Genomic DNA, 16,823 nt, shown 5'->3' on the forward strand with positions numbered 1-16,823 from the left:
TTTGTAAGGCCAAGCCAGACCTCAGCCACTACTGCCTGGGAGTTGAGTTTGCAGGGTCAGCAAAAGGAGGAAGAGGTAACATCAGTCTCCAAACTGGACCAAGTTCATAACCCAGACTTGCTTTTGCATCTGGTTATTTCTGGAGAGGTGTGAAGGAGGATAAAGGAAATAATACTGAGCATTTCCCTTTCATCTTCCAATAAGAGCTCCACCGCAGACAGGCTTATGGGTCCCCCCACTTGGCAAGAATTTGCTCACCTGTAGGGCCTGGCCACTTTCTAGCCTTCTTAGTGGAGTCCTTTTTGGTAACCCAGCTAGAAGTGATTTTTCCTCTTCTGACATTCTGCAGCATTCACCATTGCTCACTCCTCTGGACAGCACTTTACTGTGTTCTCTCCAGTGAGGCTGTGAGGTCCAAGAGGGTGAAGTCTGGGATCCCACTTTGTGTGCACACTGCACCCTCAACCTGGTTGCCACTTGGTGACCATCAGTTGTGTGGCTGGGTTGTCCAGGGCAGGCATGGCTCTTCCACCCTGCTTCCAGGACTACCTGCGACTAAGCTGCTGCTGCTGCTGCAGTGACTTTGATAGTACATTGGCTTCCAACCAGTCCATGGAATTATAAATGATTAACCGTTATCAGCGCACATCTTCACCTCTGTGTAAAAATAGATTGACTGTAATGAGTATTTGAATAAATCATAAGAATGGCCGCCCTGTGATCGGCTAACATCCTGCCGATGACTGCCTGGTGAGTGAGCAGGGCGCCGGCCTCCCGCCTAATGGCCTGCAATTCAGTGCTGGTCGCCTCTGTGATTGACGGGCCTGGGCTCCCAAGGCACCTCCTCTGCAGCCCAGGCTCTGGAGTGGTCGGCTCCCCAGGCCGAGGGGGTAGGGAAGGGTGCCTCCCTCCATCCTGTTCCAGGAAAGCCTGCCTAGAGATGGAGCTGGAGGTGGGTGGGGGAGCCAGAGTAGGAGATAATGACCTTTGTGAGAATCGATGTCTCCTCGCACCGGAGGTTAGAGGGACCTCATAAGTCAAGTCAAGTATGAGGAGCAAGCTGAGCGTGAACCTTTATGGGAGCTGAGAGTGGGGGGAGGGGGACTGGTCTGCACCTTCCCTCCCTGTCTTGGAGGGCAGCTGAGTACCTCAGCACTGGGTCACCCGCACCCAGAGAAAGCTCCTTCACAGGGACACTCTTGGACCTGCAGTTGAGGAACCAGGAAGAGCAGGTTTCTTCAGAGCTCTGAAATGGGGAGGATTCAAATGATTTTTCAGGCAGTGACTTGCCAAAGCCACATGGGTGTGGAGGATGCTGCCTTTTGGAGGGGGAGTAAGAAGGGGAGAGGAGGCGGGCACAGAGCTATGGGCACCAGGTGAGGAGGGACGTGTTTCAAAGTAGATTTAGAGAAGACCAGTGAAGGCTGTGTTTGATTGGGAAATAGCAAACATTCCAATTTAATTCTAGTGCTGTCACAGTTACTAGGCTGCGTAACAAACCATCCCCAAATACACAGTAGCTGCAAGACGTTTATTCCGTGAGCAGGGAATGTTAGACGGGGACTGGTCACCACCAGCTCATTTCTGTTGCACCAGGCCTCAGATTTCAGCTGGGGCAACTCAAAAGCTGGGTGCTAGAAGCATCCAAACACTCATTCACTCATCATTATTCTGAGCTTTGATGCTAGCCATTGGCTAAGGCCTTAGCTAGCCAGACCCATGTGACCTTTCCCTATGGCCTGCGCTTCCTGACATTATGGTTGCCTGATTCCCAAGAGAAGCCTCCTGAGAAAGAGCAGAAGCCAGGCGGAAACTCTTTTGCCTTTTATGACCTACTCCCTGAAGTCAAGCAGCACCACCCACACTGCATCCTCTCAAATCCTCTGATGGGGAAAGGTGCAAGGGTCATCTAGGTTTAAGAGAAGGAACAGGGCTGGGGTGGGGGCTCATGGTTGAGAGCTTGCATAGAGCACGTGAGACACTGGGTTTGATCCTCAGTACCACATAACAAATAAATAAAATAAAGTTATTATGTCTATCTACAACCAAAAATATATATAAAAAAGGGAAGGTATATAAACCCTCTACCATCACTACCACCTCTCAAAGGAGCATCAACATCACACTGAAAAGGGCAAGAGGGATAGGAGATATATATATATATATATCCTCCATATCTGTGGGGAATTGGTTCCAGGACCTCCTGTTGATACCCAAATCTGTGGATGCTCAAGTCCTTTTATAAAATGGTGTGTGTAGTATTTGTGTATAACCCATGCACATCTTCCTGAATAACTTTAAATCATCTCTAGATTACTTCTAAAACCGAATGCAATGTAAATGCTATGTAAATAGTTGTTAGGCTGTATTGTATAGGGCACGGCGACAAGGAATAAAACTGTACATGTTCAGTACAGAGGCAATTTCCCCCCCAAATATTTTCAATTCATGGTTGGTTGAATCCCAGGATATGGAATCCATGGATACTGAGGACCAATTACGTGTTGTAGCCATCTTTGGAGACTAGTCTACTACAACTAGTATTTGTCAAATATCTGCTAGCAGTCTGGTACAACTTGCCTTATCTATTTCCCAGTAAAAGTGAAAAGGACTTCCTGGGAAGTGATGTGCTCCCTCTTGCACGATGATGGGTAAGCTGGGCATGATGGCAAATGCCTATAATTTTAGCTACTCAGGTGGCTGATATAGGATAGCAAGTTTGAGGCATAGGCAATTTAGGAAGACCATGTCTCAACATAAAAAACAAAATAGATTGGGGATATAGCCCAGCACCACAAAAGGAGGTGGGGATTGCTTTAGATAAATCAAACTGCCCCTTGACTCTGCACATCTGAGTTTAAAGGGCCTCTCAAAGTCAAGCTAGGCTTTCAGGGTTGGGGATGTGGTGAGGCTAGGAGGCCCTTCAATGGGTGGAAACCTCTACCTGTCAGTTCATCACAGCAAGAGCAAATCTGGTTTGCAACCCACAGCTTGAAGAGTCAGATCTGGAGGGGTCTTAGACCTGTGACCTAGGACTCTACAAACCTTAACACTTGGTTTGCATCCACACTCCCCCCATCTCTATTGCCATGGCTTTCCAAGCTGGTGTGGGTTTCAACCACAGATCAGGGTTTAAAAGGCTATAAGGGGCTCTCTGGACAAGGGAAATTCTTTGGTTTCCCTTGCTTCCTGGCCCCTCAAGCCTTCTGTTATTCTTCCTTTCCCTCTACCACACCCTCTGATCTGGAGAAACTGTGTCCTTAAGGAACCAAGCTCCCCCTTTTTTTTTTGTTCATGCTTATTTGTTCATGCTTCTGAAGCAGAGACAGCTGTATTTTGGAGGAGAATCTGAGTGCTGTGGCTGCCTTGTTTTGACTTAAGGAGATATAAACAAAACCAAAGAGGTCAACGAGTGGAGACAGAACCAGTCCACCTTCCCAGGAGGCTGAGATCTGAGAATGGCTAATGCCAGAGGGAAGGGGCAGGAAAGAGAGGGGTAAGGGGACTTGGATTAGACGAAAAGTCACTGGGGTTTGGAAGGAGAATTTTGGTTCTTCTACATCAGGTCAATTTTAACATTAGGAGGCAGCACTTCTAGGCACTTACTACACTTGCTAAGCTCTTGGGCTATGATTTGTGTGGATTCCTGTTATTATCTCTGTATTGCACAAATGAAGAGAAGCCTCAGAGAACAAGAGAAGTACCCTAAGAAACAACAGTGAGTTTGTAACAGAGTTGAAATCCAACTTAGAACTCTGTTCTCAAGGCTTGAAGCCCTCATTATTTTTTCAGTGCACACTGTATGCATTGATTGAAATGTCATACTGAATTTCATTAATATGTATAATTAATATGCTAATAAAAAATAAAAATAACTAAATTCTAAAAACAGATTTTTAAGTAAGAAGCTTCAGTTTACTCTTCTGTAAAATGGGGATGTCTGCTGGGTGTGGTGGCGCATGCTTGTGATCCCTGCAGTTCAGGAGGCTGAGGCAGGAAGATCGCAAATTCAAAGCCAGCCTCAGCAACTTAGCAAAGCCCTAAACAACTTAGTAAGACCCTGTCTTATAATGGGGATATGGCTCAGGGGTTAAGGACCCTGAGTTCAATCCACAATGCAAAAAAAAAAAAAAAAGGAAGAAAAAAAAAAAAAAAGGTATGTCTGATGGTATCATCCTCAATGGCTAAGATTCTGGGAACTTGCTTAGAAACATCTAAAGTAGGCCTTCTTTATGGAAATGAAATTATGGAATCATTTCCTGTTCTTTCCTGTTTCATGAAACTTAGGTCAGGAAACTAATGTTTAATTTGGGCAGGTGAAGGAAACAGATAAAAACATGAAGGTCATTTCAATTTTCAAGACTCCAGTTTTGGGGGGAAATGTTGGATATGATGTCCAAAGTTTGGGTTTGAATCCCAGTCTCATGACTTAATACCTTTGTGATTTTGAGCATATTGCTTTGGTCTCCAGATTCCTCATCTCTAGAAAAGAGATGAGATTGTATACATATCTTAGGACTGCTGTGGGGACTCAATGAAATCCAGCATGTGAGTCATTCTTGGCACATAGTAGGTACTTAATAATGGTTCAATCATTCATTCACCCAGGAAATAAATAAACAATGGAATTAGAAAGAAAGATTATTTCTTTTAATTGCTTCTGACAGAAATGGTCAAGAATGTTGCCTTTAACTGTACTCTCCATAAAAGTTCACTCATAAACTATTGATATTTTAATAATACGCATTAGCATCTTGCCCTTTGACAAATGAATATTGAATGAGCAATAAAGAGGCGAAAGAATAGCCAGGTGCACTGGTTTGGGGGAGTTGGAGTCTTAGGTAGTTGTCCAAGGAAATACCAACTTTTCCAGAGGTCTTGAGACTCACCCCTCTCCCTAGTGGATCCTAGAAAAACATCTCTTAAAGGAACTCAGAATTCAGTCAGCCTGGCCTAGTCTAAGCAGGATTTTTCCTTTTTTCCTTTAGCTTGGCTGAAGGGTACTTGGAAGAGGAGAAAACAGGTCATTAAGGAGTAGAGGTTTAAACCCCCATGTGCAATACATTGGACCTCCCATCATTTTTGTTGAAAGGTGCAGGTTTTACCTTTATATACTCTCCCCCACTCTGAAAATTAAAAGTCTACAAACAGTTGGACAATGTGCCCACAGAAATGAGACAAACCCCTAGAAAAAACAGACCAGTTACACCCTCTCTTTCGCCTTGCACCACTAGTTATTGGGAGGCTGTGCTTTGGGGGAATATGCTCAGGTTTCTAAGATAGAATTCCCTGCCTATTCTAGCATCTGCCTCCAGCCCTTCCGCCACAGCCTCCAATGTCTCATAGCCTCTGTCTGGGCTGGGAGTCCTTGAGTGTACAGAGAGCGGTGACAGGGGCTCTTCGTGGGTCCAGCTTAATTGGTGTGATTTAATGGTGTTTCTGGCGGATTCAGATTTATACGGCTTTCTGAGCTGCAAATCTGCTTTCTAAATGTAGAATTTTTTGTGGAGTGGTAAAAAATAATGGCTGTTCTGTGATTCCTGCCTCCCGAGCTAGGAGATTGCAATTTACATTATGCAAATAGACATTATGCAATCAAGGCACTTTAGCGGGAATCTGGCAGCGAAGAGGCCGCTGATGAGATGCCGAGGTCTGCAGCCTTAACTGGAGGGGCCCCGGAAGAGTGGAGATGAAGTGGGGAGGAGGTGGGCCAGGCAGGGGAGGAGGCCAAGAGTCTGTTCCCCTGACCCAAGGAGGCAGAGTGGAGCCTGCCTGGAGATGAACGCATCCTGGGAGCTGCCAAAGCGACTCTCTCAATTAATGGCTTTGTTTAATCATACCCCCTGTCCAGAAGAGTATTGTCTTACGGATAATTTCGTTTGCCTAACGAGATTTTGCTAATTAAATCTCCTTTCAGTTGGTGTGACTATGCCTGCAGGAGAGGGGGCTATTTGGAGCCTTCTCCATAAACCTTTCTGGAGAGGGGCTTGGAAGAAGGGTGGGGGGAGGGGAGAGAAGAGACAGAAAAGGAGAAGCTGTCCTGCTGTGAACCACTTTGAGCAGGGTTTGGAAAAGGCAGGGTGCTAGCCACCCAACCTACTCACTTTTCCCCTATCCCTGGAAACGCAGAGGGTTGGTCACAAATCTTTGTCCAGTGAAAGGGATTTCCCTCTTTTCTCTTCCTCCTTGGCTCCTGGAACTTCCATCAATTTTCTAAGTGCTTTCAAATCCTCAGAGAGAGCTATGAGGCTTGGAAGGAGACTGCAAAGGGTTTCCAAGCCCTATTTCCAGCAGCCCTGGCTGTGGGGGGTTAGTGGTACTGGTGGGACCCTTACCCTTGCCTTCAAAGTTAGCCAGCCAGTCTGGCTCTTCAGAGAGGAAAAATTGCTCTGAAATTGGTCATTTCTCCAGGGGTAATTAATTGCACAAATCCAAGAGGAAACTCAGATTTGTTTGTTATCAGAGCCAGCCAAAGAGCCCCCTACATGCAGAGGAGCCCAGCTCCGTGCCTGCAACAGCTGGAGCTAAATTAACACTGTGTAAGTAGTAGTCTCCCCTTATCCACTACTTTGTTTTTTGTGGTTTCAGTTACTCATAGTCAACCATAGTCCAAAAACGCTAAGTGGAAAATTCTAGAAATAAACAATTCCTAAGTTTCAAATAACTTACTATAGTATATGGAAATATACTGTAATTAAAGTTATAATTGTTCTATTTTATTATTAGTTATTATTAGATTATTATAATCTCTTACTGTGCCTAATTTATAAATTAAACTTTATACTAGGCATGTATATATAGGAAAAAAATATTTTATATATTGTGTTTGGTACTGTTTGAGGCTTTAGGCATCCACTTGGAATCTATTACCTGCAGATAAGGAAGGACTACTTTATGTGACTGTGCCACTTCCATGCTGGAATATCCCGTGACTCTGTACTATTGACAGGCTGAAAGTCAATTGCCTTGGCCCACCTGACCATGGGCTGCAAGTTCAACCCTGATCTTTTTTTCCAGTGTCTCTACTGTTCTTCCACTGCTTGCTGCGCCTTCCTCCCTGTCCACTCGGACACAGAAGCACACTCCTGCACCTGAGACCCAAACAGGCTGGATTATGCAATTTCCCCTGTGAACTCCCGTATACTTTGTGTCTGTGTGTGTCTGGTACTGGGGATTAAATTAAGGTTGATCTACCTCTGAGCTACATCCCCAGCCTTCTGTATACTTCTATGCCTTTGCATGTGCTTCTTCTCTGCCTAGAATATCCTTGGTCTGGGTAGACCCTGCTCCTCCTGTCATATCCCCTCTGTGGCTGTCTCCTTCGGGTCTTCCTGCCTTTCCCACCCTGTACTGCTGTCTGTACTTCTTTCTGCTGTAGGCCATCACAGGACTTCTTACGGATATCCAAGTTAAGGACTGAATCTCATTCTTTTCTTAATCCCACTATCCAGAATCATGGCTGGCTGTATCAGGTACTGTAGGTACATGCAAGGGTTAAGTGAAAGGATGGATGGATGAGCCCAGGAGAAAAGAGTATAGTAATGGAGAGATGCTCTCTAATGAGGTTCCCAGCTTGGGATGGATAATGGTGGAGGTTCAGGAACTGAATCCTATTGAGGTCATGCAGGGTCACCTGCCTTTCCATCACCTTTACTTCCCAGTTGGAAAGATGTTTTTTCCTTCCCCTTCTGTATGCTGGCCTTGCTATGCCAGTATCTCATTTCGCACATGTTCACATGGACCCTATGAGGTGAAGTGGGTATTATTTTAGCAGAAGAAACTGAGAGTCATCAGTCCTCATCAGAGGGTGAAGCATTGTTGGCCTGTGACTATGGAAACTTGCCCATGGGGGCCTTGAGGATCTACCCAGGTGAAAGCTCTTGTTTCCCCTTCCCCATCTACCCACCCACCCCTTTACTCGTCCATTCTGGCTGGATCACCAGCCACCCTGGAAGGGGGACTCCTTTATTCACCATGACTTCAGGACCCACCCATGAGCTGGGCTGCCTATGTGTGCCTGTGGGTGGGTTGCTGGGGCCAGAGGGAAGCCTAGGACTCAGGGGTGGCCTCCAGCTGCTCCTTCTGGGTTATTCAGACAGTTGATGGCAGCGAGATGTCAGGAATGGTGGAGAGTCTGAGTTCTACGCTGGGAAGGGGGCAGCCCAGGAGAAATGGCTCAGATCTTCATGTGGGGGAGGCGTTTTTGTTTGTTTGTTTGTTTGTTTTTTAAAATTCTGTGGCTTTGTGTCTTTCAAAAGTTTTAGTGCTCCACTTGTCATCTTTTGGTCCAGGGTTGTCTGTCTCTGGCTGCTCTGCATCTGGGCTTAGGATCATCCCAATATCCCAAACATGCTTTGCTCTAAGTCTGTGTTTCTAGGTATACCACAGGTGCTCATACTCATGAAATGCACCACCAAAAGGCTGAACGATGTGTACTTTGGTGTCAGACAGGCTGGGTTCGAGCCCTGGTTCTGTTGTGTACTCAGCGGAGATGTTGGGATTTAATTTCCTCATCTTGAAAGCAAGAATAATCATACTCCCTGTTTCATCTTTCTGGAAGGGTTGTGGTGGAGGATTATAAGAGATATGTGAAAGTGTTAAAACTATAAAGCACTGCACAAGTATAAGAGGTTATTATTATAATGGTTATTACACTTGAAGTGATCATTGTGTTTGAAAATTAGGGATTCTGTTTTCAGGAATATAAAATCATCCAGGCCTGATTTGAACTCTGAGACTTAGAGAGCAATCATTATAGGAGCTGATTCTAGATTTGCCCTACTATGGAAACTTGCAGGGATGGGAGCCTCGGCCCAGAGAGCCCTGCCCTCTCCTCTTCCCTGCTTGACTGTCACAGGGATGGGAGAAGTGGCTCATCTTCATTTATGCCACCTGTCCCTCTCTTGAGTGGGCATGGGACCATGTGAGTAGTCTCTCCTGAGTCTCATTCATTGCTTGGGCTTCCAAGCAGCATTATCTTTGCATATGCTGTTCCCTCTGCCAGGAGTACCTTTCCCCCTTTCTCTACTGGTCTTTTGACCTCTCATGCCAAGCTGCTGCCCTGTCTCCAGGCTCCCAGGTTGCCAAGTCTACCTTCCTCCAGGAATTGATCACAGCTAAATGCCTGTGACTATTAATTCCTGCCTCCCTCTCACCACAGTGTGTACTGCCAGGGCAGGTACTAGGGACTTTGGTCCCATACAGGTGGATGACTGGCCTCAGCTAGCCAAGCAGAGGCCTCTAGGTTGTACCTCTGTCCTGTGGCTGGGGAGCAACTGCGAGTCGCTGACCCCTATAGGTGAGCAGCTGCCCACCTGAGGAGGCAGATGCTGCCTACCTCATCCCTGGCCCTCCAGATTCTACCTCTAGGCGGGGTGGGCCCCAGCTGGTAGAGGATCTGCTGGAAGCCCTCCCAGAGGCCTACCTTCCTTGCCTTCCCCTTTGGTTTCGGGCATCATGTCTCCTGCCTACTCTCAGCCTCCCCTCTCCCCTCCCACTCCCAGCCCCAGGCAGCCTCAGCAAAGTGCCAGGGGGCTGGGAGGCTTTTCATTACCGAATGCACTGAACCTATTTGTGAGTGTTTTGCAAAGTGTTTAATCCAAGGTGTTCCCTCAATTAAATTAGTGCAAACATCTGTGTCCCACATCCACCTCCATTTGTATTCTGTGCCATTTATTACAGCGGGAAATTGGAAGGCACCTTAGGAATACTTAGGACCGAATTAGGCTAGTTGGAGTGGGTGTCTGGGGGAGGGTGGGGTGCCTGTGGGGTTGGCCCACAAGGCAATTCTACCTCTAGACTGAGACTCACGAGGAGCCACTTTCTGGTGTAGGAGACCATGAGGATAAGTGGGGGACAGTGTCTGGGCTCAGGACCACCTGGTCTTGTGGGAGAGGTTGGGTAAGGTTTTTCATCAATGCCCCTGATTCCCACCTGGGGCCAAGTGCCTGCAGAGGCAGGAAGAATTCACTGTCATTGTTTTATAACTTTAAACCCAATTTCAAAAGCCAAAAGTGTATCACACTCAAATGACCCACCTGAATCTCTCCCTGGGGGAGCCCTTGCCTGCTGGAAGGTGGGATCTTTCCATCAGGAAACTGTTCAGCCTTAGTGATTGGCTGAGCAGGGGTGGCAGCTTTTCATCCTTATGTAGTTTACATGACTGTCAAGTACTTTAGGAGTCCTACTATTGTACTAACTTTGGAGGGATGGATTAAAAATAGTTTGTGTGTGTGACATACATTGTGAGCGGAATATCTGCTGTAACCCTCCCACCAGCCCTCTGAAACAGGACAGGATTAATCAAGGAGCTGGGGCTCAGAAAAGCAAAGCCTTGTGTTTATGGGTCCACAGCTAGAAAGTGGAGCCCGTGGTATTTGGACCCAGGTATGCATGACTCCAAAGACTTGTGCTTTCTATTGCCCTGGGGATGTCTCTCTCTCTCCAATGACACATTTGGGATTGGCTTTGAATCAGGACCCTTGCTGCCTCACCAGAAACCCTGACCTCCATCCCTAGCTGGATTGTGTAGAGCCTGCCTTCTCTTAGTATGGCTTAGCCTAGGATCCCGGCAGCTGTGATGGCCAGGCTCAGCCTGAAGCCAACGCAGCAGAGGGGAGAAAACAAAAACAAAAACAAAACTCTGGCTTTTGAGGACTGGGGCAGGGAAAAAAAAGGAAAAGAAGTTTGGGAAATGAAGAAGAGTCTCATGGGTTGCTGAAGGTACTTTGGAGGTCACTGAATTTCTCAGTACCCAATAGGGAAACTGCAACTTGGAAGAGGTGGTGACTTAGAGTGCCCATCAGTGGAGGCCAAACTAGAGCCTGGGTCTCCTGGAAGGGGCACAATATCGGAGCCTGGATGGTTTCAGAGGGTTACTAGAGTGGCTGTTGCTTTTCGAGGCTGGAGCAGGGAACTGGGGTGGGAAGGGGAATGTCAGGTTGCTATGGACTCACTGACTAAGGATCCTTCTGATCTGCCCTTAACACAGAACCTTCAAGGTCCTAGAGGGCAGCTTCCATCTCCAGGCTTGACTCCTGAGCCCCCATACTCTGGAGGCAAGGTCCCCATCAGTCCCTGGGATTTCATCCACAGATATCTAGAAGGGTTCACAGGACCCAGGTTGGGCACTTCCTGTTGGCACATGTGCCACCTTCCCCAGTTTTCCTGCATCTGGAGGAAGAGTCAGAGGAAGAACAATGAATTCAAAATCAAATCCCCTCTCTCTGACTTCCCCCTTTCAACAGATATGACCCTGTCTTAGCCTTAGTATTCCCATCTGTTAAAGAGTGATAATAATCTCATCTCAGAATTATTGAGAAGTTAAAAGAAATGATAGGCATGCTTGGGTTAGGGATGCAGGACATCCGTATGAATTCTCCTGATTTTTTTTTTCATGCTTCTGTCCCCCTTCCCCTCTTAGAATGTGGCTTTGATCCAGGGTACTGGGGGTGAGGGTGGGCCACCCCTATTTCAGATCTCCCTTCTTTTTTTCCTCTCCTCTCCTTCTCTCTCTCATTAAAAGACTTTAAAAATGCATCTCAGCATGTGGCACTGCCAAGGGCTTTCTAGGAAGGAACTGCTTATCCCAGGCTTTACTTCTACAATCAAAATGCATTTATTAAGCACTGACTGTATGTAGTACCCACCTCTTGGCCCAATGGGGTCAGCGGGAGAGTCACCACCCACTGCTCTGCCCTGCCCCAGGGCCTCTTCTCTCCTCCGGGGACCATGATACTTCCTGCTTTCTTTGGAATTTCCAGATCCCAGGACCATCTGCCTTACCTAATAGGATTTTAGGCTTCTGCACCCTTTTGTGCCTCTCCACTTATACCCATGAGAATCTCTCTACCTAGAATGCTTTCCCTACCCCATTTAGCTGGTTAGAACTCAGTGTCCAGGTGATGAGAAGGTCTGGGCCACGGTTTACCTTCCTTGAGTGTCCAGTGCACACTGGGTATCCTGTGTGTTTGTCTTTACTAGTGATGCTTTAGCTGCAGGAAAGGGTTCTAGAGGCAAAAGCACAAAATGCTTAGAGTCTGCAAGGGTCTGGCGTCATCTCTTCTGTCCCTCCTGCAGAGAAGGCGCACCACGCTCCGTCCCTCCCCAGCAGTGGAGAGCTTGCTCAGTTATTAGAATGCCTTCCTCTCTCATTAGCCTTTGGCACTCAATAAATGCTTGCTTTGTTGAATGACTTCAGCAGCCTCCTTCACCACTGGCATGTTTGGCTGTCAGAAGAGCAGCCTTGGTCTCTAGTTTCCTAGGTACTCATTTTAAGAGCCCTTCCCTGCCTCTTTTGTCTGCTATTCTATTAAGTAAGTGCTCGATCTCTCCTGCCCAGCCTCAGCATATGGGACCTTCAGAGGGAGGCAGGACAGGCACAGGAGAGTGACTCTTAATGTATTGCTCCCTGTATCTTTGCCAAGGACATTTCCTTTTCCTGAAGTCTTTCTGCATGGCCAAATCTTGCCCATCCTCACTACCTCCCATGACACCTCCTCTGTAAAGTCCTCCTAGATCCTTTGGGAGAAAGCAGTTTCTCCCTCCCACAGCTCCTGGCTTGAAACTCCTGGCTCTAACTACCTGTATCCCAGGCTTCGTCCTTCCCACTGAATTGGGTTGGTTCAGGGTTCATGGCTGGTACTTCCGTTGCCCTCGCTCCACCTTGTGTGGCACCTGGCACATTCTGATGGATGATACACATATGCTGAATTAACAGGAGGGCTACTCCCAGTTTATTTGAGAGGGAGGCATTTGGCTTTCTCTCCCATCTTCAGCTTTGAGTTTTCTGTCCCCAGATTCTAGGACCTAGAGGCACATTTGTCACCAGTTGCTGGAAACTGGATGCTGTGGCCAGCAGAAGAAAAACAGGTGTTAAATTCACTTGAATACTAAGCAGACTGGAATTACTTCTTCATGCAGGCCTGTCAGGTCCCAGGATACTAGTACTGTGCATGCAAAGTCTCCAAAACCCAGTAAGCAAAAAGGGCCATTGGAATAAGAAAATAATTCAACATTATTTATTTGCGTTTTAAAAAAATCTCATTCTGTCCAGACTTCTATTTTTGAATGTGTTCTGTAAGACACATCATATTTAGCATATCTAATAATATGTGTATATGTGCATCCATGTCCATTTACATATATGTATATTTGTGTTTATCTTGAGGGTGTTTTAAAATTTGTTACTGATAGAGTTGTAAAAGCTGTTGAGAACCATGGACTTAGGTCACTGGGCTACCCTGTAAGTGGTGGGACTAGTATATATTTGCTAGTGTTGCTGAAAAGTGCCTCCGAGAGTGGCCTCACCTGGTGTCTAAAGCTTCACAACCTGAATTTTATTAGATAGAAAATTCCTTAAGAAAAGAAACTTTGGGATCTACTCCCCTGTGAATCTTTGGTGCCTGGCATTATAGCAGGCACTCACAGATAAGTGTGGTTGGAATGATACCAATTTGAATTAAGACTAGCAGAGAATCATCTAAAATTTTAAAATTTGATTTTGGTTGACTCCTCCATCGGTTACTTCCAAACACTATACTTGATGAGTTTACTAGAGAACCATCATGTAGCAAATGAACAAGTTTGTGCCTGCTATGTACCAGGTTCTATCGAGGTTCTAGGGTGACAAATTCAAGGTCCCTGATCTCAGGTTACTTACGTTCTTTTTTTTTTTTTTCCTCAAAAAAACAAACAAGAAATTTTCCTAATGCAAATTTTTAAACAGATTAAAAAAAAAAAAACAGAACCAAAACCAAAACAAACAGCATATCATGAACTGCATGTGTGCACTACCTAGCTTCAGCAACTCTCAGCATTCCCCTACTCAATGGGGTCATTTGGAAATGAATCCCAGGTCTCATATCATTTCCTCTGCAAATGCTGCAGCACTCACAGCTTTTTAGGAAGACACAAGCCTCTCAGCAAATGCAGTTATGTTGTAGGGACTATGCTAGATCCCACTGGGCCTGGCCAGGACCCAGAGCAAGCCAGGAGGGTCAGCACTCTCTGGAGAAAGAAGAGATGGATCAGGAATGACTTTTATCAATGGTGCTTAGGCTGGGTTTCTGAGCTTAATTTCTAGGCTCCTGTGTTGAAATTTCAGAACCAAAGCGGGAACCCATCAGATAAGGAGTGAACATGAGAGGAAGACAGACTGACAGAATAAGCCGGGTATATGCCAAGATGAGAAAACTGAGGCCCAGAAAGCAGGGGCCTCTTGCCCACGGTTGCACCTCCAAGGCTTGGCAGTGGCAAACCAGGCTTGGACCTAGGCTCCTCCCTCTCCCTCCTCTGGCATATGGGAGACCCCCAGCTGTGCTAGGCTGGGCCTGCCTTTTTCATACATCCAGATTTCTGTGGCCAGGAATAGCACACCCTGAGCCCCTAATAGGCTCTGGGCTGTGGGCACCCCCTTCACCTTCCAGCAGCTTCCAGGAGGGGGCCGGCAGCCTGCAGCCCCCCAAATCATGGTCGGTGGCATGTGACTTCTTCTTTCTTCCTGTACGAGTTGAGCACTTGCCACCCTGCTGTCTGTTTTTCCTTGCTAAGGTTCAGTTCTAATTATGTTGATTTTCTTCATCCCACCCCCTCCTGGAAGCTTATTAGGTTGAATATTTTTATTTATTATCATTTCGCCCAACTCCTGCCAGCATTTCCAATTACTCTCCCCGCTTCCTTGTAATTGTCTTTCTGTAATGGCTCTGAAACAATTGCGCTAAATGAGGTGTCTCCTGCAAGATGAGAGTCTCACTTCATTAAAGGCTAATGTATTCTCAGCTCCAGCTCTGTGGGGCTAGCTTGGAAGGAAGACATTTAAACAGCTTCTTTTATTTTATAGGGAGCAACTTTTCAGCGACGAAGATGTCTGTGGGGTATATGTGTATGTGTGTGTGATGCCTAGATTTTAATTTAAAGAAAAGTTTATGAAATAGTAGAAGTCCCCTTATTGACAAGACTCTGTTCTCAGGTAGTTGGGATTTATGCAGATGAGGTGCAAGGGAGCTGGATGGAAAGGGGCAGCTCTCAATGCACATGCCTGCCCCCTGCCTTTTTGACAGTCCCCCCACACCCTCCCTTCTTCTCTTGCTCTGTGCCTGCGGGATGAAACCTCAAACCTCTTCATGCCTCTATCCTGTCTCTACCACCTGCGTTATGTGTTTAAATTCCACCATGGGAGATGCTCTCCTGTTATGTATTATTTTGTATGAATCAAGTCTTTTTGGGTTTATGTGTCTTGACTCATTCATTCATTTGCTTGTTGTTTCTTAACTTTGTCCTTTTGTCATTCATTCAGCACATGCCTATTGCCCACTGTATTCAGGCACGATTCAGGCTGGGGAGATACCCTTTTGGAGAAGTAGAGCTAATTCTCAGGCAGACACCTCTGCTGCAATACATTAAGTGCTGTCTGTAATCAGGCACAGGCAGACACGGTGAGCAGCCAGCGGGCACTTCAGAAAACCTCATGGGACCAAAGAAGGCTCCTGGAGGCAGGGTGGTCTGGGCTGATACTTGGAGGCTGTGGACTTAGCCAAGTGTTGAGGGAGTGGGTGGAAGAACACCAGGCAGAGGGAACTTCATGAATCAAGTCCTGGTAGCCAGAGATAGCTTGGCAGGTGAGGGGTAATGCAAAATCGTCCATCTGGCAGGTGCATCATGTGGGACAAAGGTTGTGGTGAGAGGTGGGACTGGAGATTGTGGAGGGTCTTGAAGGCCATGATCCCAAGGGACCACTGGTGGGACATCAAAGAGTTCTAAGCAGTGGATTGATTTGGCCAGATTTGCATTTCAGAAAGATCATTTCTGTTTCAGTAGGTATAATGGATTGGAAGAAGGGGGGGAAAAAAAAGAGGACAGGAGTCCTTGAGGGAACTATTGCAAGACAGAATGATGACCTGAAGGCAGTGACTATGGAGATAGGGAGAAATGTAAAAATTTGTGAGATGCCCAGATGGAGAAATGACAAGCTTGGAATGGGGAGTGGGAAGGAGAGGGGACATGGAGGTGAGATCTAGGTTTCTGGCAATTGGGTAAATTTGTAGGAGGGTCCTGGGTCCTGGAAACTAGGACAAGGTGTGATTCAGTGAGAGGTGTAGCCCTCCACAGGACATGAGACCACTAGGCTCAAGTCCCAGGCAGATGCTGGCACCTTGACCACTGTCACCAATAACCACTAAGGACCCACATCACCTTCACCAGCAGAGCCTGTAGGTTGCATGTGGGTATCAGCTCACTCTTTCAAGTGGTCATAGACAATTGCCTTTGAAGAGTTCTTAAAAGTGCTCTGTTCTGAGCTGCACAGGTCACTTATTGGCCCCAACTTTGATTCCCACAATGAACTTATGCCAAGGTGGCTCTCGCAGCTCCTCTTTTAAAGGAGTTTTCAGTTCATAGTCAAGAAAGAGTGGGGGGGGGGGTCTTCCCTGATTTATTTGGTTAGGAAGTGAAGAATTTAATTTTTGTAGAACCAGAAGTGTCTTGAAGTCTCTGAGGCATTTTCCTTAGGATCTTTGAAAGCTTGCCAGCAAGAGTGGTATAATAGTGATAAGAATCATACCAAAACTTTGTCATGTTGATCAAGGCTTTCCCAGACATTCCACCCCCCCCTTTTTTGTTTGTTTTTTGTTTTTGTTGTTGTTGTTGTTTTCCACTTGGGGAATAGAACCCATGGGTACTTTACCACTGAGATACACCCCCAGCTCTTTTTTATTTATTTTGAGACAGGGTCTTACTAAATTGCCTAAGCTAGCCTTGAACTTGAGATCCTCCTGCCTCAGCCTATTGAGTTGCTGGGATTATAGGCATGCACCACTGTGCCCAGC

The 16,823-nt window shown here is 46.4% G+C and overlaps 1 protein-coding gene across 5 annotated transcripts in view; it reads left to right on the forward strand.

Moving 5' to 3' along the window:
• Window positions 1–16,823, forward strand: part of Pknox2 (PBX/knotted 1 homeobox 2) — a 268,938-nt gene that overhangs the window by 72,623 nt on the left and 179,492 nt on the right. The window lies entirely within an intron of this gene.

This window comes from Urocitellus parryii, chromosome 4 (genome assembly GCF_045843805.1).
Source record: "Urocitellus parryii isolate mUroPar1 chromosome 4, mUroPar1.hap1, whole genome shotgun sequence".
NCBI classification, from domain to species: domain Eukaryota; kingdom Metazoa; phylum Chordata; class Mammalia; order Rodentia; family Sciuridae; genus Urocitellus; species Urocitellus parryii.